The sequence below is a fragment of the Muntiacus reevesi genome, chromosome 4 (genome assembly GCF_963930625.1).
Source record: "Muntiacus reevesi chromosome 4, mMunRee1.1, whole genome shotgun sequence".
NCBI lineage: Eukaryota > Metazoa > Chordata > Mammalia > Artiodactyla > Cervidae > Muntiacus > Muntiacus reevesi.
In genome coordinates, this window is record NC_089252.1 from 68,326,737 (window position 1) to 68,345,727 (window position 18,991).

Consider the following 18,991-nt stretch of genomic DNA (forward strand, 5'->3'; position numbering starts at 1 on the left):
GGCACCTTGGGAAGAGCCTCGGTCTAGTTGCTGGAAGGGAACTTGGTACCAGGAGCCAGTTAGTCTCTGGTTAGCCTTGCCAGTTGGTTCTGACTGGATCCCAAGGCTTTGGAAGAGGGGTGCAGAGAAGACCTCGACAAAAGCCACTGCAGCTGCACCTGCCGTTCCATGATTAGCGTTTCGAAACCTGCTGTACAGAACAGGTTAGCACAGAGCCTCAGCCTTGGAGGCACATATATAACAACGACTCACACAGCCATTAGTGTGTGAGCCCCAGGCAGGGAGCTCACATTTCCTAGGAGAGAAGAGTTTCGCTCAGTCATAAGCGCTCTCCTACTGGGTCTGGAATTGCTCTCTGCACAAAAAATGCCTGACTTCATTTTCTTTGAATGTAAAAGGACCTCCATAAACATTTTGGCTTAAATATAAAGAAAAACTTTTTATAAAGGAAAAGAAACTAGAAAAAAAAAAAGATTAGTAGACTGTTGTGGAAAATAGTTTCATTGAAAATGCCTCCAACAAAAGTGAAAGTGAAAGTCGCTCAGTTGTGTCCAACTCTTTGCAGCGCTATGGATTGTAGCCCGCCAGGCTCCTCTGTCCATGGGATTCTCCAGGCAAGAATACTGGAGTGGGCTGCCATTTCGTTCTCCAGGGGATCTTCCTGATCCAGGGATCAAACCCGAACCTTCTGCATTGCCGATAGATTCTTTGCCATCTGAGTCACTAGGGAAGCCCAAATACAGTTAAAAATATTAAGAATATGCCCCATCAGTACCATCTTTCTAGATTCTATATATATGTGTTAATATGTGATATTTGTCTTTCTCTTGTGACTTACTTCACTCTGTATAATAGGCTGTCTAGGTTCATCTACCTCATTAGAACTGACTCAAAAGGTATAATATTGTTTCCATGAATGAGAAAAAAGGAAAAGAAACCTGATAAAAATAAATTACTTTTATTTTGCAGTGAAAGTGAAAATAGAAGTATCTTTTAAAATCATGTTGCTAAAATAAACATCGCAAGCTTTGTTTCTCAATAGCATAAAATACTACAAGCAGCCCTGCAAAGGAGGAGTTCACAGTTTGGGCCTCAGATGTCAGTCCTGATGGTACCTTATGTATTCATTGGTCTCCTCTGGTCTCTTCTCAGTCTCACTTGAACTTCACATTAGTTATAACTGGCCACATTGATACCTAGAGTTTGTCTTCTTGTGCTTGTAAAAAGATCAGCTTTGACACTTTTTATTACTGGTTACAAGAAGAAAGAAGCAGGGGCTAGTTTGCACATGTGAGCACCTGAGACTTTCTTGCTGTTTCAACCAGAAGACATTGCAAAAGCACTAAAAGTTGAGAAGTCAACTCCATAATCAATAACACATCCTTTCTTTCCTGCCTGGGGGAGTGCAACTCTAGACCTTTCATTGGGGAGGGTAATCTCACTGGATTATGAGCTGGGGGAAGTAAGTTCCTAAATAAAATCATCTTAAAAGAAGGCAAAACCATCACAGGGGCTCTGTCAGTCTTTTCTCATCTCATTTCAAGTTGTGTTCTCCAGTCCTTGAACCTTCAAGGAAACTTCAGCCAGGGACTATTAGTGTTTGCCATGCCTTTGGTTACATGATAGGGTGATGAAGTCTTAGGCAGGGAAGACCTTCAGTCTTACCATTACTTGCTTCCTGCTAAACCTCAGGATCTATATGTATTTTCTGTTGTGTACATGAAAGCTTTTCTCTTAGAGAACCTTTTGTAGTTGGAAATGGCTCAGAGTTGTAGATTTGATTATAGTTCCTTCTTGGCTAAGAATAAGTAACTCTCTGTAGCAATATCTGAAACTCTTCTCTAAGTTCTTCTCAGAACCAGTCATGGGCAAAACTGAGATCTGAAAAATTCATTTTTACTAGGATTATACTGCCAGTTCTTTGTTTTTCCAGCATGAGACCTCTGAAGTTATTACCTGCTCCTAACCTTGGACGATCTCATTTGCCCCACTAGTGTTTGCTCTCTGGCAAGAATCATAAACTGAATCACAACAAGATGTAGGCAACTCTTAGGAGAAAGCGATGCTTTTTACAGGAATGAGTGAATATTACCAAGATGTTGGTGGCTTCCAACTTGGTATACCTGAACCCCAAGATTCTGTGTAGATAGGGAATTTCAAGAAAGCGATGCTTTTTACAGGAATGAATGAATATTACCAAGATGGTGGCTTCCAACCGGTATACCTAACCCCAGGATTCTGTGTAGATAGGGAATTACAAGAAAGCGATGCTTTTTACAGGAATGAATGAATGTTACCAAGATGTTGGTGGCTTCCAACCTGGGATACCTGAACCCCAAGATTCTGCATAGATAGGGAAAGAAATATCTTTGAACCGTTTTCAACATTTATTTTCTTTTTTTTTTCAAACATTTAATTCACACAGGCCATGTCCACATATTTTTTTTTCAAACATTTAATTCACACACGCCATGTCCACATATTTTTTTTTTCAAACATTTAATTCACACAGGCCATGTCCACATATTTTTTTTTCAAACATTTAATTCACACACGCCATGTCCACATATTTTTTTTTTCAAACATTTAATTCACACACGCCATGTCCACATATATTTTTTTTCAAACATTTAATTCACACAGGCCATGTCCACATATTTTTTTTTCAAACATTTAATTGCATTTTCAACATTTAAAAGACATTTACCCATGAGACAGTCATCTAGAAGATAAATCAAATTTCCTTCTTTGAACTTTAATTTTATCAACTCAGTGTGGTAATTTGAGTTAACTTGTGCTGAAGAATAATTTATAAATACCAAATATTTGTTATTCAAAAATCCATCAGAGATGTGACTCATGGAAGAGACTAAAATCAGTTTGAATGTTAAAAAATCTGAATTTCTGAATTAGAGAAATAAAGATTTAATAGCAATGTTTCCAACATCAGCTTGAAACTGTTGATAAAGTAGAGAAGGATAGAGAGAAAGTATGGAATGAGCATCTGCTCAGGGTCTGGCTGGACACTTTTAAACACAGTCATTCATTGGGCGGTGGGTATCTTTGTGTAGAGCCTGTGGTTTATCCCAGTCTTTCCTTAGGGCTGAGCGCAACAGTTGCTTTTCCTGTGGAAGGTATTTTTTATGCACTTATGAAATGGGATGGAAGATGAGAGAATTCCCCCAAGAACACACATATAAGCTAGTATTAGAATCCGGGTGTGTCTCAATAACTTCTACTTTTTTCAGCTTCGCCTTGAATTTATATCAATGAGATGAAGTAGAATCATCCTAGATGTCCTGGAGTCATCTACACAGAAAAATGTATATTGTTTTCTATAGATTCAACATCTCTACATCTGTCCATCTTGGAGCTATTGATCTGTCTTGAATTGGAAACTTTTCTGTTTTGCACAGTACTGACTGTTTCTCCATATCACTCCAAATAAAGAGTGGTGTCAGAAAGGAATGGCTTAGGTTGGCTTACCAGCCCTGTGCCCTTTTGGACGCAGAAGACTTGTGTGCCGCCTGTGCTGAGGCTCCCGGAGTCTGGCTTGAGCTGCCCACCTGGCTGGGTGGGGGCTCCTTCTCTCTTGTGTCTCCCCTGTGCTGTCCTCCAGGGCCTGCCTACCAAGCTTGGTCTCCTCTCCTTTGAAAGCTGAAGCCTGGGTGCAGCAAGTCCAGGTGCAAAAAAGACAAAAAACTAAACAAACAAAAACTGAAGGCCACTGACAGTGTGAACCTGGAGAAAAAGACTCCCTTTCACAGTCATTGTCTGGTTCTGTCAGTCAGCCCCAGGACTCCTCTGCAGGACTAGGAAGACATAGTTAAGAAAAAAGGATGCAGCTGACGGTGGAACAAACACACACACATGCATGCCTGTGCTCAATCACACAAGACAGGCATGCAGAAAAGGAGGGAGAGAGGTTTGGTGATCATACCTTGTGTGTCAAGGATGAGAGATCTCTCTGTTCACAGTTGTGTTCTTTTATTTTCAACAAACATTCATGGAGAAGCCAGTGCAAGGAGTCCTGTAGCAGCACTCTGCAGTCTCTGAGTTGGATATAAAGCCATTTAACACAAGTCTCCACCCTCACAATCTAGATGGAGAAGCATAAAACCAAAATGAACAGACACCAAATAAAAACACCCCCCTTCCCCCAAGCCACTAACCCAGGAGCCAACTTGAAAATTTCCGAGCACTTTCACAAACATCTCATTTAGCCCCGCATGCAAGGCAGGTGAGGCAAGTGTTATCTGTGTTTTATAGGTGAGAACAAGGGCCTTGTTGAAGATTGCAGAGCTAGCAAGCAGCAGCCCCAGAATCCAGGTCATCTAGCTCCTGATTCAAAGCTTTCCCATAATGCGATGCTGCCTCTGTGTAAACACTTGGTCACAATACAGCACTCTGTTAGGAGAGTACAAAGGAAAAACATGATTAATTCTTCCAGGACTAAGGGAGATGGAGTATCAGGCTTCTCAAAAGAAGTAATTTGCCATAGGTGGAAGAAATACAGATTGTTGTTTGGAGAAAAACACAATGGGATGGGGAGGTAACCAGTGTTCCCAGGCAGAGCAGTGGTGAAGAGGTCGATGTGTTTAATCCAGACTTTACTAAATGATCAGGTCCAAGTCCAAGAGAAAACAATCAGACACATGAACGCATCTGCCTGCAGCTTGCCTTCTGGATTTTCAGTTCCTGTATGAGAATCTTCAGTTTCTCAGGAAATGGTCATGAGGCATAAGGAACCCTCTTCATTAGCCCTAATCCTCCTCTAATCCACTGAGTTGGTACACTTCAGGGTGGAAATCCTGTCAGTAAACTATGGAATATCTACTTATTGATCCCCTCCAAGGATATGAGATTAGGATTCAAGGTATTGTTTTGCTCCACAGAAATGCTTCAGACTTCCCATGTGACTTGTAGTGCATCATTTGGCGCCTGCAATCCTATTTCTTCATCTGTAAAATGAGGGTAATTATATCAACCATGAAAGGTGGCTGTGGGAATCAAGTGAATTGATTTTTGTGAAGCCCGTAGCACAGTTCCTGACTCACAGATACCTGGTTATAAATATGAGACATTTCTGCTACTATTTGACATGAGGGAAAGGAGTTGGTGAAGGTCTGTTACGTGCTGACCCTGCTTCTCCTCCATTCCGGGTTCCTGCAGGGCCAGCATGGCCAGAGGCTGAATGGCCTCCATCGTCATAATCAGTGAGGTCTTTCACAACGGGGTGCTTTGCTGAGACTTGTGTTTCATGGGTTCATGGAGAAGAGGAAGAAGGAGAAAGCCAAGTTTAGTTTCTGATCTGGCTGAAGTAGTGCATCTCAGTGTGTTTTCAGAGCAGTGGCTTTGGTTTGGGTGGTTCAGTTTGCCAACAAGATACCAAAACAAGCAGATGATATTCAATATGTGGTGAGGGAATAAAGTATGGTTCTGCTAACCCACCCATTGTGAGTGACCCCAAACAGCGGCTGGAGATGGGCAGGGACTGGGGCCAAACCAAAAGAGCTGGGACTTGAGCAGGAGCGGCAGAGTGGAGTGACGTCTGTGTCTTCAGGGCAAAGGTGGCATTTTCAGGGCAAGAGACAGCTCTGTGATAACTTGGGCCTCCATGGCTCATTTCCAGTTCATCAGTTCCTGGGTCTTTGGCAGCACAGTAAAATCTAGATCCCCACTGAACGGCATGGCTGAGCTTGTAGCCTTATCCAGATGGACTCAGGATTTAGGCGTGATGTGGTGGGGAGATTTGGGACTGAGAAGGACTAGAGAAGAATGGAGCTGAAGCCCCCATGAAGTTCCAGTCCCTGGTTGTTCATTGGCAGTACCCGAACCCTTTACTAGCTCTGGATTTTGCTGATGCCACAGGATCATTTGTCACCTGTTGAAACAAACATCTGATACTCTGTCCATACTCCACTTGTATGTCACCATCCTATCAGGTACGTCTTCCACATTTATAGGAATTAGTTCCACATTTGCAGGAATTAATATCTTCAGCTAGGAATGCATTTGCAACTCTGGAGACTCTTCAGCGTTGAGGAACTATAAAAGGTAATGGGAAAAAGCATGAGTAAGAAAAGCATATCCCTGGTTTATAAGTGGGTGATATTTTTTCTCAGTGGTAGAAGTCAGGGAACAGGAACAGTGCTTGGGAATTTTGATTTCACTCAGTGGTCAGTCATGACTGTGGCTGACTTTGCTGAAAGTCAATTCTATGTCCTATGGAAGAAATGGAATTTGGACTTTATTTGATCTGATTCTATACAGGTAATAGGGATAGAAAAACTCATAAAAGTAGAGTTTAGTTCAAAAGATGTGAATTTCTCAGTGTAGTGAATGCACCATTTGTAGCTGATAATATAGTAAGTGTGACTTACTCAGTACCCTTTTCTTCCTCCTTGCCATAGAGAATGAAATGCTAAGAACTACATTTCCCAGATTCCCTTGCAGCTAAGATTTTCCTGTGACTTAGATTATAAGGCAAGTGTCCTTGCAATAAGCCTGGGGGCAGATGAGAATAATGTCAGGCACCAGTCATGCAGAGATATGTACAATTTTCTGGAAAATGCCATGGCATCATATTCTTTCTTTAGGTTCATGTTCCTGTTTCATAAAAGCTGTCTCTTCTCTTATTTCTCTCATGGTAACCAACAATCTACATTTTTATGAAAGTTTGTTCTCTCTGCAGAGATTTTATTTCTTCTGAGTTGCCTCTTTTTATTTGTTGTTTGTTTTGATTATTATATTTTATGTTAGAGGTTTACCTAGAGGGTTAGTGATTCTTGATTGTGGGGGGCTGAACCCTTGGAAACCCTGAGCAAATGAATTGGTTTGAAGACTGTGAGCATCACTGTAGGTCGTCTTACTGGGGAACCTCTGACATCAGTATCTTCTGGTCCTTCCTCTGGGGCTAGGCAGAGGGTGAAGGCCTGGCTGTCAGTGTTCTAAGAGCCTAGAGAGAGAAGAGGACTGACCTCTGCATTTGGCTCACATAGCCTTACCTGCCTCCACTGCTCTGGGTCGCGTTGCCCACTGTCATCTGTGCCAGCGTGGGAGGTTTCTGCTTACCCTCACCTTCTCAGAGGGAGACTTCCAGATTTCCCCCGGTGGGAAGTCTTGTGCAGTGTGGGGTGAGTACGGGGCCTGGAGCACTGTCTGATCCTTCATCCTTCCTTTACGATTTGACTTCTCTCTCTTTCAACCTATTGCCGGAAATACTTAATGCTCACAGTACCTGAGCTTTTTGACGATTCTGTTGTGTTATTCAGGCTGACCTTGGATTCCCTGCTGCCTTTTTAAAATTCAGTTTTTGAGAACATTGAAACATACACATTACCATATTGTAAAATAGATGGCTAGTGGCAATTTGCTGTATGATGCAGGGAGCTCAAACGCAGCGGTCGGTGACAGCCTAGAGGGGTGGGAGCGAGGTCCACGAGGGAGGGGACGTGGGTGCCCATGGCCGATTCATGCTGATGGGTGGCGGACACCCGCACAGTATTGTAAAGCAGTTATTTTGCAATTAAAAATGATTAAAATTTTCTGTTTTCAGCAGTTTACTAAGTCAGTTACCCCTTGTCCATCTTTCATTCACTCTGCAATTTTCAGCCTTTTCTTGCTATCTCCTCCCCTGTTCTTTCCATCTTTTTGAAATTCTACGTTAAGAAAAACCCCCTTTAGTATAGCTTTAGGGAAGTTTTAGAAAAGGAGGAAAATCAGATATTTTCAATCTTCCATCTTTTTATGTACAGCTGTCTACATATTTCTTTATAATCAGTTTCTACCATTTATCCAATATTCACAACACTAGTAGAAATGATTTTCTACTTAAATTTATTACTATACTCTAAGCATAATTCATATTATTCTACTTTTGCAAACACTTTCATTGGCTATATATATTAGAGTGTAGGTGTACTTTAATTTCCATACTTGAGTGGGAGAATTTTAGATACACAGGTCTCAGTGATTCCTTCCCAAGAAGATCAAAGTGAAAATCCAAAGTATCAGGCTTTTACTTAGAGTTGGGTATTTATTTTGTTTCAGTCATTTCACTGTTATGATGAATATCTTTGTACATAAAGTTCTTCATGCATTAGTATTATTTCTTCAGGCTTGAGTCCCAGTAGTGAAATTACTAGATTCCAAGCTATAAACATTTTTAAAGCTTTAGATTCCCACTGTCAAATTTCCTTCCAAAAGTTATGGCATATTTGCTCAACAGAGAGAAACAATAGGTCAAAATCTGTTTGGTACACCCTTGAGAGGCCATCCACACAGCTCATCTCAGGAGTCAGGTACACATATAAACACGAAAAAATCTTGGCACTTCCTCCTTTGCCCACTTGTGATGCCAGTTTCTTGGTGTCTGAGACAGTAGCCAATCTCAGACTTTACCGGCTACATAGGATCCTGCCATTTGCGATTCAGGAAGCAGTTGCCGCATGCTTGTGAAGTGAAGTCGCTCAGTCGTGTCCGACTCTTTGCAACCCGTTGCCCCAAAACACACAGGAACAATTCTGTGTGGCAGCTCCCAGTTTTAGAGAAACTCTGAGAAATTCCAAACAGGGGACTGGTGGCAGTCCCTGAGCCTTGTCACTGTCAGAGCCCCTCCCTCAGGGTCCCTGTCTTTGCTGAGTTCCAAGAGTGGGGCCTCTGTAGCTGTTTCCCCTTCACCAGGGAAGTGTGTACTATGTATCTGTCTTTTTACTTAATAATGTATCTCCTTTCATACATGTTATTTTTCTTTAAGCAAACATATAAAGCAGAACAGGCTTGAATCAGCTTGAAGGGAAAAATGGGTCGTCATTCCCAAATGAGAACCACATCCTTTACCATCCCACAGCGGTCAGGCCAGGGGTTGCTTGACTAGAAATCCCCTAGGGTCCACAGATGGACAGAAAAGGGGGCTGTGTCACAAACAAACTGAAGCCCAATTCATGGCTTTATTATGTGAAGGGTGTGTGTGCATGTGCATGTGTGTGTGTGCGTGTGCATGTGTGTGTGTGCGTGTGCACATGCACATGTTTAGTGTTTGAGAAATAACAGCTGCTGCTTGTTATTTATCACTTTTCAGGGATGGTACATCCTATAGTGTGCTTCCCTGGTGGTTCAGTGGTAAAGAATCCACTCAACAATGCAAGAGACGTGGGTTCAATCCCTGAATCAGGAAGATCCCCTAGAGGAGGAAGCAGCAATGCATTCTAGCATTCTTGCCATGGACAGAGAAGCCTGGTGGGCTACAGTCTGTGGGATCCCAAGGAGTTGGGCACAATTTAGCAATTTAACAACAAAACACCCTGTAGTTTTTTTGGGGGGGTGATGGTGAAGGTGGTTGTATGCAGGGTCCTCATGAGGAAACTGAAGATTTGTGAGCATCTTCATCCATAGGTTCTTAGGACCAAAAGGCAACCCTTTGAGGGGATCCCAGAAGCCTCCTCAAGGACTCATGCTTTGAACTAATCTTTGGACGAAGCAAGTCTATCTCTCTGACTGTCCGCTGTTCACTGACTATTGCAACGGTCTGGTAATTTTCCTTTGTGTTTTATTGATACATCTGCATGAAATATCACAGAAGACAGCACCTAAAAGCTACACATATTGTAAGAAAGAGCTTCTCTTTTAATGTTGGAGACAGTTGAATTCTTGATTCATCTATCTGGCCATCAAGGTTTTCCATGTTTGAAATGGGAACATCCTTCTTAGCTCATAAAGTTGTTGAGATTAAAATGACCCCTATTGATTCATTGGGTACAGTTTGTGTTCTATGTGCTAGTTCCCTTGCTTGGCCTCAGGAGAGATGTGCCTTTGGTGGTGGGTCCCAGTTAGAGACCTTTCTGGACAACTCATCAAGGACAGAATTCCTGAATCTTCTCTCCCATCTGCTTCCATGTGGTTGAAGTAATTGACATACCTTTGGAAATCTCCTTTTAGGCTGCCACCTCCTCTCATTTTATTAGCAGGGGTTCTCAAAGTGTGGTCCCTGGACCAAGAACATCAGCATCACCTGGGAAGTTAGAGATGCAGCTTCTCAGGTCTGAGCCTGAGCTACTGAATCAGACACTCCAGGGATGGGGCCCAGCATATGTGTTTGAACAAGCCTTAGAGGTGATGCTAGGGTAGACTCAAATTGGAAGCTACTGGTCTAAAGACACTGAATTCTCATTAATATTATCTGCCTTCACATTTGGTCTGCTGACTGGGCACAGTCCACCTGCCTTATGACGGTGAAATCAGCTGAAGTCTCTCCCCGTGTCCCCAGCAGAGGCAGACCCTGTAGTGGAGTCTTTATCTTGTCGCAGTGACGGTGTTTCTTCTCACCTGTCAGTGCCCGGGCCCACCTGTGGTCCTGGAACTTGGCAGGGCCTCAGCCTGTGGCAGAGGAACCTGTGCTCTTAGCTCTCCTGCAGCCCTGCATCTGGATTATGGGGCATAAACTTCATTGTAGTTTTACTTTTACTTTGTATTTTACATTCTATCAGTTCTTGAAACTATTGCATTTCACCAAATGGAGAGGGAAAAAAAACCAAAAAACCTTTAAATGTTACTGAACACGTTAATAGTCTGTTTTCCCTGATCAGAGGTTCAGAGCATGTGCCAACATTTTCTTCATTTTCCACTTCCAAAATTCTGTCATCTCTTTAGTACTTTGGGGGAAATTCTCACTATGTCAAGCAGGGCACTCAAAATCTCTATAACTGTAATATTTGGAGTCAGGATCCTGAGTATTACCATCAAGTCCTCATTCTGTGTTCCCCAGTGCCTAGCACAGGCTGAGGGTTTTATCCCTTGAATGGACAAGCTCAGTGCACATCTGTCCTCCTTTACAGAGCCTACAGGTCTGGCTTGATCAATTGCTGGCCTATTTTGAATGTTATTGAATTAAGACTTCCTTGAATAGGCCTGTGTTTATCCTGCAAGGAGCTCTGCCAAGATGAAATTAGATTTTATAAGGTCCTGGATGGTTGCAGGAGCCATAGCAAGACTTTAATATTTCAGAGAGCAATTATGTTGGGCTTGATCTCAAGTTCAGGTTAAAATTTGCAACATCTTCTTTGTGCAGTATTTGGTTGGAGGTTATCAAGCATAATGGTGAGAGGCCTCAGACAGTACCCTGATCTTCACAGTTGTTTTGAGTTTGACTAGAAGTGGAAGTAACTCAGTGGTCCAAACAGAAATTGCTGTGGGAGGGATGTCTGCTTTCCAAGCATAGGCACTTGGTGCTTGCTGTACCCTCTGTCCTGGAGTGCATGCCAAGATCGTCTCAGGTCGAGGTTCTTTATAGCATTTGCTAAGAGGCTATATAGTGCGGGGGCTAAGGGCACAGACTCCAGAGCCAGATTCTGTGGGTTAGCATGCTGCCTCCCCCTCTGGCTAGCTGTGCGACCCTCAGCACATAATCAAACCCTGTGCTGCTGTGGTGTTTTCAGCAGTGAATGGAGATAATAGTACTGACTTTGTGGAGTTGAGAGGGTTCTCTGGGCACCAAGAAAACCCTCAATCATTGTTAGCTAACACTGTTATCATTCAGGCTCAGTTCCAAAATGGCCTGTTCTGAGAGGCCTTTCCTGACCACTTAATCCAAAGCAGTTCTCCCTACGTCACTTTAATCATCATCATGCCACCACATTACAGTCCTCGTGACATTGCCACAACCTGATATGAGCGTTTGCTCTGTTTCTTTCATGTCCTGCCGAGCCCAGAACATGAGTTCCACGGCATCAGGGCTTGTGTCTTGGTCGCTGCTGAATCCTCAGCACCTAGAATACTGCTGAATCACCACTGGCATTCATTCAAAGTGTGCCGAGTGAATTATGGGTCCCGGGCCTGCCTACTTCTGACCAACTCAGAGAGGTAGCCCTCCTGCAGTGTGGGGAGGGAGGCATGATCTGGGGCCCACATGCCCCTTGGAGGCCAGCTCACCACCTGCAGTTTTTGAGACCGTGGGCTCTGCTTTGAGGGAGTTCAGAGTCTGATTCATTCCAGCATCTTCTAAGGCCCAAGAGGTGTGCACTGCTCCGTAGGGGCACAATGAAATGGGGTATCTCCAAAGACTAAAATGACTTGGTCTTTCGAGCCCTCTAAGGACTGAAAATAAAATGAGGAGTTTAAGTTTATATGGAGGAGGCTTGGCTGGCTCATTCAGACTGAAGGAGAGGTATGCAGGCTGGCCACACTGCTCATCCTGCCTCCTCCAGTAGATGCCTGCTCACTTGCCATGAGGTTTTGCTACTCCAGGATCTGGTACACTTCACAGGCAGCCTTGATGTAAGAAAAATCTTATTTCTTCTTTTCCAGACTTGGCCAAGGGTGTGTAACATGTGGATGCCCAAATCTGTAACTCTCAGTGTTGTGCTTCTCTATTTATTATTATTATTATTTTTGGCCATACCACATGGCCTATGGGAGCTTAGTTTCCCAACCAGGGATCGAACCCATAACCCCTGCAGTGAAAGTGCAGAGTCTTAACCACTGGACCACCAGGGGAGTCCCATGCTTCTCTATTTTATAAGCAGATTTATTTGTAAGCATGCAGCCAGTCTGGGAGTGCTTGGTCAAGACCCTGTGGGGATCAGGCACTCGATGACGCAAAGCAAGGCTTGTCCACCTGGTTCCCGAGTTTGTTTTTCTTTCCTGCCATAGTAATCAGGATAGAATAGGCTGTGCTGCAGAAACCAACAACCCCATTGTCTCAGTGACTTAATTCAAGGGAAGCTTACTGCTCTTGCTGTGTCTGGGGATTCTCTCAGATTCTCATTCAGAGAGTGACTCAGTGAATCAGGCTGCTCTCCTTAGGAGGCCGCCCTGCAGGGTTCTTGCAGAAGGAGAGGAGAAACCCTGGGATTGTACACAGATTCCCCCACTTCCGCTCTGAGGTGACGCACTTCCTCTCTGCTTCTCTCTCATTGGTTAGAGCTGGTCACGTGGCCCAGCTACCTGCAAAAGTCTGCAAGTGTGATCTTCCACATACTCAGTTGTTTGCCGAGAGAAAGTAACTATTATGCAGAAAGACTGAGGCTACTCGCTTTGCACCTACTGTTTGTATTCTTTCTGCGGCCACATCGCGTAGCATGTGGGATCTTAGTTCCCTGACCAGGGATCAAACCTGTGCCTCCTGCATTGGAGGCGTGAAGTCCTAACCACTGAACTGCCAGCGGAGTCCCTGCACCTGCTGTTTGAAAGGACATCACCCCAGAAATTAGAGATATATTTGTTTTCTGTGCCAAGATAGTAGCACATCTTGAATCTTCACTGTCTAGAGGAGAAAAATAAACTCACATATTTAATATTTAGTGGGGGAACCCTCATGGTAGCAGAACTGTTAGACTGTGACCCAATAATGCATAGGATTTGCATAGAAAAAAAAGCAATATTTCAAGGACTTGTGACATGTAAGCAGTGACTCAGAGACAGGAATGATTATGAATAGTACCATTAGCATGAAATTAGAAAACTGCTCAGACGTGAGAGTCTTTGAGAGAGAGGCTAACTACCCAGAAGACTTATTCTCTAACTTCTCAGGATTGGTGGTAATATACAGGGATGAAATATTCAGGTCCTTGGATAGAGCTGCCCAGGCGTTTATCAATTACTTCAAGAAGGTGCCTTCTATAAGCTAGACACTGAACTAGAAAGGGACGTGTATATAAGTAAGACATGGTTCAAGCCTTTAGAAAACTCATGGTCTGATGGGGGATACTGGTTAACAAAATAATAATGTCTTACAACATGGGAATTGTAATACAGAGGTGTGTTCAAGGTGAAATGGTGGCTTGTGAGGTCAGAAAAAACTTCAGACAGGAGGCAGTATTTAAATTCATTCTGGCAGAATGGATAAACAATAGTCAAGTAGGTAAGGGAGTGAGAGCATTCCAGAATACTGTTTAAAGACAAGGGGGTGTCGAACAGTAAGACATACCATGTATTGTGGATTGGAGAATACATACATAAGTAAATAAAGTATGATTGGAAAATGAGGTGGGTTTTATCTTGAGGATAATAGGATGCCTTTGAAGAGTTTTAAGGCAGGAGCATAAGGTAATAATGACCCGGTTTTCTTTGGTAGCGGGCAGGAGGATGGGTTAGAGGTGATGAGTCTGGAAGCAGGCAAACTGGTGGGGAGACTGATGAACTAGTGCAGATGAGAGGCGGTGGGATCTGCATGAGGACAGGAGCCCCTGGAGATGAATGCGAGACCTAGTGAGTCTGGCATTGTTGCAGCAGAGATGAAGGAACGGCACCTTGCACTTTTAATGCTCCTCAGATTAGGTATGAAGAGCACAAGAGAGAGCATCAAGAACTGTGTGACATTTCTAACTGTGGTCTTGCCAAATGTGACAAATGCTGTTGGTGCCTTGTCCAGATCCCATTTATCACGCTGGGATGCCCACCCTCTAACTGCTGGGATGTAGGCTGCTGGAAGCTCACTGATGCACCTCTCCTCCAGAGAACTGTCCTCCTTTGATGGGTGCTGCCTGGCCCGGGTGGAAGCCTGCAGCCCACCACGGGTGCATGTGGGAGCACAACAGATATTGGACCTAAAGAGGTCACAACTTTGCCTTGAAGTTTCTCTCCAGAGCCTCCGTGCTCAGATCACAGCTGGGTTTTACCCAAGACCTCCATCCTCTGCTTTATCCCGCTTCCCTCTCTCCCTTGTTTCTGACGACACCCCCTTAATATGTCACATGCACCAGAATCCTTGTCGCAAGCTCTGCATCAAGAAAAAGCAGTCTCAGATAACAGGAAATGTTGGAGATGGATGTTAATAACTGCTAGCCATCTGAGGACAGTGAATTAGAAAACATAGTCTGAGAATAAACAACGCAGTGGCGTGAGGGCAGACACCCTAATCCTCTTGCTGAGTTTATAAAAGAGGACCTGGATTCTTCAAAGTGTGAGTGTATGTGCTGCCCCTAGGGATCAGGGCCACAGCTGCTGAGTTCCAAGCCCCATCTGATGCTCATCTGCCTCCAGAGCAGCTGTGGGAGGTGGTGGAAAACAGAGTGAGGGTCTGAAGAAGCGTCCTTTTGTTTCAGTATAGGGAAACCTTGGCAGTGAACCTGTGGGGGCAGGGCTCCAGTGGCCTCATCTGGAAAGAGAAACTTGGGCCCAGATAACCTCAGCTTCTCCCAGACCTTGCTTCAGCACTGTCCTTTGAGATGGAATTGCAAATGCCAATAACATCTATCTCCTTTTTTTTTTTCTTTGCCTGGATGACTCTGAAGGCTGAGGGCTGCAGAAATAGATAAAATGTGTCCCTGGCTCACTCCCCTCCTTTTTAAGCCACCTTTACAAAGCCCATGGCTCCCTCATGTTCTCTTTTTGCTGAAAGACACTACTCACGTGGCTAGATGTCATTTTTAGCCTGTACGTCTGGGTCGAAGGCTCCGAGCCCAGTTTTCCCATTGTTTTGCTGTCTCCTGTTCACAGCGGCCCCCATCTCACTGAGGAGCAGGCGGCCAGGAGGAGGCCGGGCCAGTGCCGCGGGTGGCCCTGCAGTTACCCTCCTTCCAGTGAACATGCATCAAGTCGCTGGCACGCAGAACAATACTAAGAGGGGCTGGCTGGGATTTTTATTTTTGACTTCCCCTTCCAAAAATCTCTGCTTTATTTTGGCATGGGGACAAAGCGCAACTACCTCCTTCTGCAAACACTATAAAACCATCTCCAGACCAAACCTCCGTTGGCGCTTTAATCAGGTAGCTGTAAGGTACCAGGTTCATTTGGATGCTGAGGGTTTGTGTGCAAGGATGAAGTGCTCCAGCTTATTTGAGACACTGTGGGTGGTTATGACTTGTCATTTTAGCTCCTGGTCTTATGGATGGACTGAGGGAGGGAGTAAGAGAGGAAGTCAGGAGGGAGTGGTCAAAAAAACAGAAAGAGAGTAGGGGAAAGAGAGATAAGTGGGAGGAGATGAGAAGAAAACCATTGAGGGCTGGGGAGAGAGGGAGAGAGATTAAAGAGAGGGAATTAAAAAGAGAACTAGAGACAGACACAGAGAAAAAAAAGGGACAGGAGAGGAGAAAAGTGAGGGGAAGAAGAGTAAAGAGTGGAGAATCAGAAACAGAGAAAGATAGAGATGTGGATGAACTAAAAAGAGTGGGGGAGTCTTACTCATTGCAAAGAAATTTGGAAAAGGAGGATGGGTCATGGGCTGAGGCATAGTTGTGCTGAGGTAGTTATGAGTGAGGAAAACTGATGAAAAATTCTGAAAAACCATCTTGGCAGGCCCAGGATTGGGAGGAATGAAGGATACATTACATGAGGCCACACTGCTTTAGGTCCAGGGCACACTGGCTCTTCCTAGGACTCTGGTCTTGCCAGTACATCCCCATCCGCCCAGGCAGGGGCTGGTATTCCTGCAGCTGCCCTTCTCTAAGAGGATCTTGGCTAAGGATCATGACCTTCTTCCTGACTGACTGCTGAGTGGGATAGGAAAGCAGATGATTCAGGGGGATGGACAGAAGCTTAGGGCACAGGGTTCTGCCTCTGTCCCCGGCCAGTGTGCACCCTTTGGTAAAGCCTGACCCTTCTGAGCCTCCATTCTCTCATGTGTAAAATGATGATGACAGTGGTCCTGATGGAACTGTGTTTCTGTCCAGTGTAGGCAGTCTCTTGTACATGGCTTTCTCCCCCTTCCCCGTGACATTTCTTAGTGGATTTCTCTGAGTGACGGGAGCTTTGGGCTTCTTCCTGACACAGCTTGAGTCCCCTGGGCTCCCAGGAGCAAGGTCCCAGGAATAAGAAAAAAGCACTGAGTTGTAGCCTCTGGCCAGGCACAGAGACACCACTCTGACAGCTGTGAAGACTTAGACAGTTTGATTTGGCCTTTGCAAGGGGGCGGGGTTGTGGCAGTGTTTTATGCCCAGAAGACAGTGCCAGAGCTTCTCCAGCCCACTTTTGGACCCTGGAAACCTTGCATACTTAGATGTTTTGGGGTACTGGGCATGCTAATGAGCTTGGTGGTCAGGACGGAGCTGGAAAGTTGCATCTGCCAGGTTCTGCTCAGCCAGGGTGAGAGGACATGCAGCCCTGCACTCTAATCCACTGGGAGTAAAATAAAGTCAGTGAAATGACTACCTATCCCAGGCTGCAATTAGAGATGGGTGTTTCTCTCCAACTTGTTTCACTGTCTTTTTGGCTTTCTGGCATATCATCCCCCAGTTCCAGTTCTGCCCTGACCCAGGCTTCTTGTGCTCATGAGGCTGTCCGCCCTTCAGCGTGTGTCAGGCAGAGACCAGAGACTTGGCATTGCCAGAGAACACTATGCATGGTCCCATTTAACCTGTTGAAATTGATCAAAGGAATGGCTCCAAAACCAACACTGTGAGTTGCTTTCCTAATACCATCATTCACCAGACCCAGGGGCCAGGCTCCACTGCAGAGACATCTCCTTCTCCTCACCATCCCCCCCGAGGGTGGCAGGAATACAGCACTCCGTGTTTTGGTGCAGATGTGACAAAGCTCAGAGACATGAAGACCTTGCTCCCAAATGGTGGGGCCAGGATGGGATGGGGGCCAATCCTCCAGACTCATGGACCCCAAGCTCCCAGGAGCACCATGGATGCGGTTGCTGGGTGGAAGACTCTCGTGGGTGAGGGAGGGGCAGCGTGAGTCAATGTGGATGGACCGGAAGAAGCTCCCCTTGCCTTTGGCAGGGGTCAGAGTGGTGGCAGAAGATTCCTTCTGCTGAGGTTAGAAGAGGTAAGGATCCTGACTTGGTCATCACCACCCTGCTAGTGTTGAACATTTAATTGGAAATACACCCCAAAAGGTGGTGGAGGAAAACTTCAGACTGAGATGATTTTAGTCATAGAACTCTAGATATTTAGTTTCTGTTGTTGCATCTTAGTAATTAAGTGTTTGAAAGGAATAGACAGGCTTTCCTTGGTTTGCAAATGGGCGCACCACCATACACATGCATGTGCACACACTCACACTCACACACACTCACACTCACATGTGCACGTCGCTGCCTTCAGATTCAGAGAGAGCCAGCTTGCATTGCTGAGCCAGCTGCGGAAGCCTCCTTACCTCCACTGCCTAATGGCTTTCAGTGTCCCTGGCAGGAGGACCCCACCTGGCATCCTAGCCATCGCCTCATGAGGAAGGAGTAGGGACCATATCCAGCGGTAAAATGCTTTGTTCCTATGCCTTTTCCCTGCCTGGACTGTTGGGTTCTCTGCTGGGGCTGGAGCGAATAAGGGTTGATTGCATCCCCGTGTTCCCTTGGGCCCCATGGTGTCCCAAGGCACTTGGCTCAGGCTCTAGAGCTCTGATCAGTTTGCTCTGCAGGGATCTGTTTCCAAGGCTGCCTTCCCCACTGCACTGTCAGCGCCCACTGAGCTCGGGGCCACGGCGGGTTCATTGTTCTCTCTGAGCACAGAATCTGCTGGTGGAGCAGCTGGAGAGGAGGCTCTGAGGACAGAGTTAGAAGCTAGCATTACCCTGGGAGCCTCACCACAACTCCAGCTCTGCCTGTCCTTCATCTGCACAAGTAGAAATCCAGACCTGCCCATGAACCAGAATTTCAGCGATTCCTAAGAAACTGGGGAGCTGGGCTAGCAAGTAACATGTTAGTTTTGCAGCAGGACATAGAGTAGGCCAGACCAGGGCCCCTACCTCCTTGAGAACTAATCTCCATTGGAAACCCAAGGCATCCAATCAAGTTTGGTTCTCAAACTTGAAAAAGCATCAGAGAGGGCTTGTTAAAACAGAGGGCTGGGCCCCGCTCCTGCAGATCTTTTGAGTCAGTCAGTCTGGGGTGGAGCCTGAGAAGTACATTTCCATTATTTTCCCAGAGGATGCTGATATGGTGGTCCAGGGACCCCAACTTTGAAAACCATTGTGCTGGGTCAGTATGAATGAGGGAGGGAAACTTGACTCTTGTGGTCCCCAGACCCTGGGGATCTGCAGGGCTGTCTGGGTCACTGTACACGACACTGCTTCCACTCTTCTCTCACTTGTCTGCTCCTTGTAAAAACAA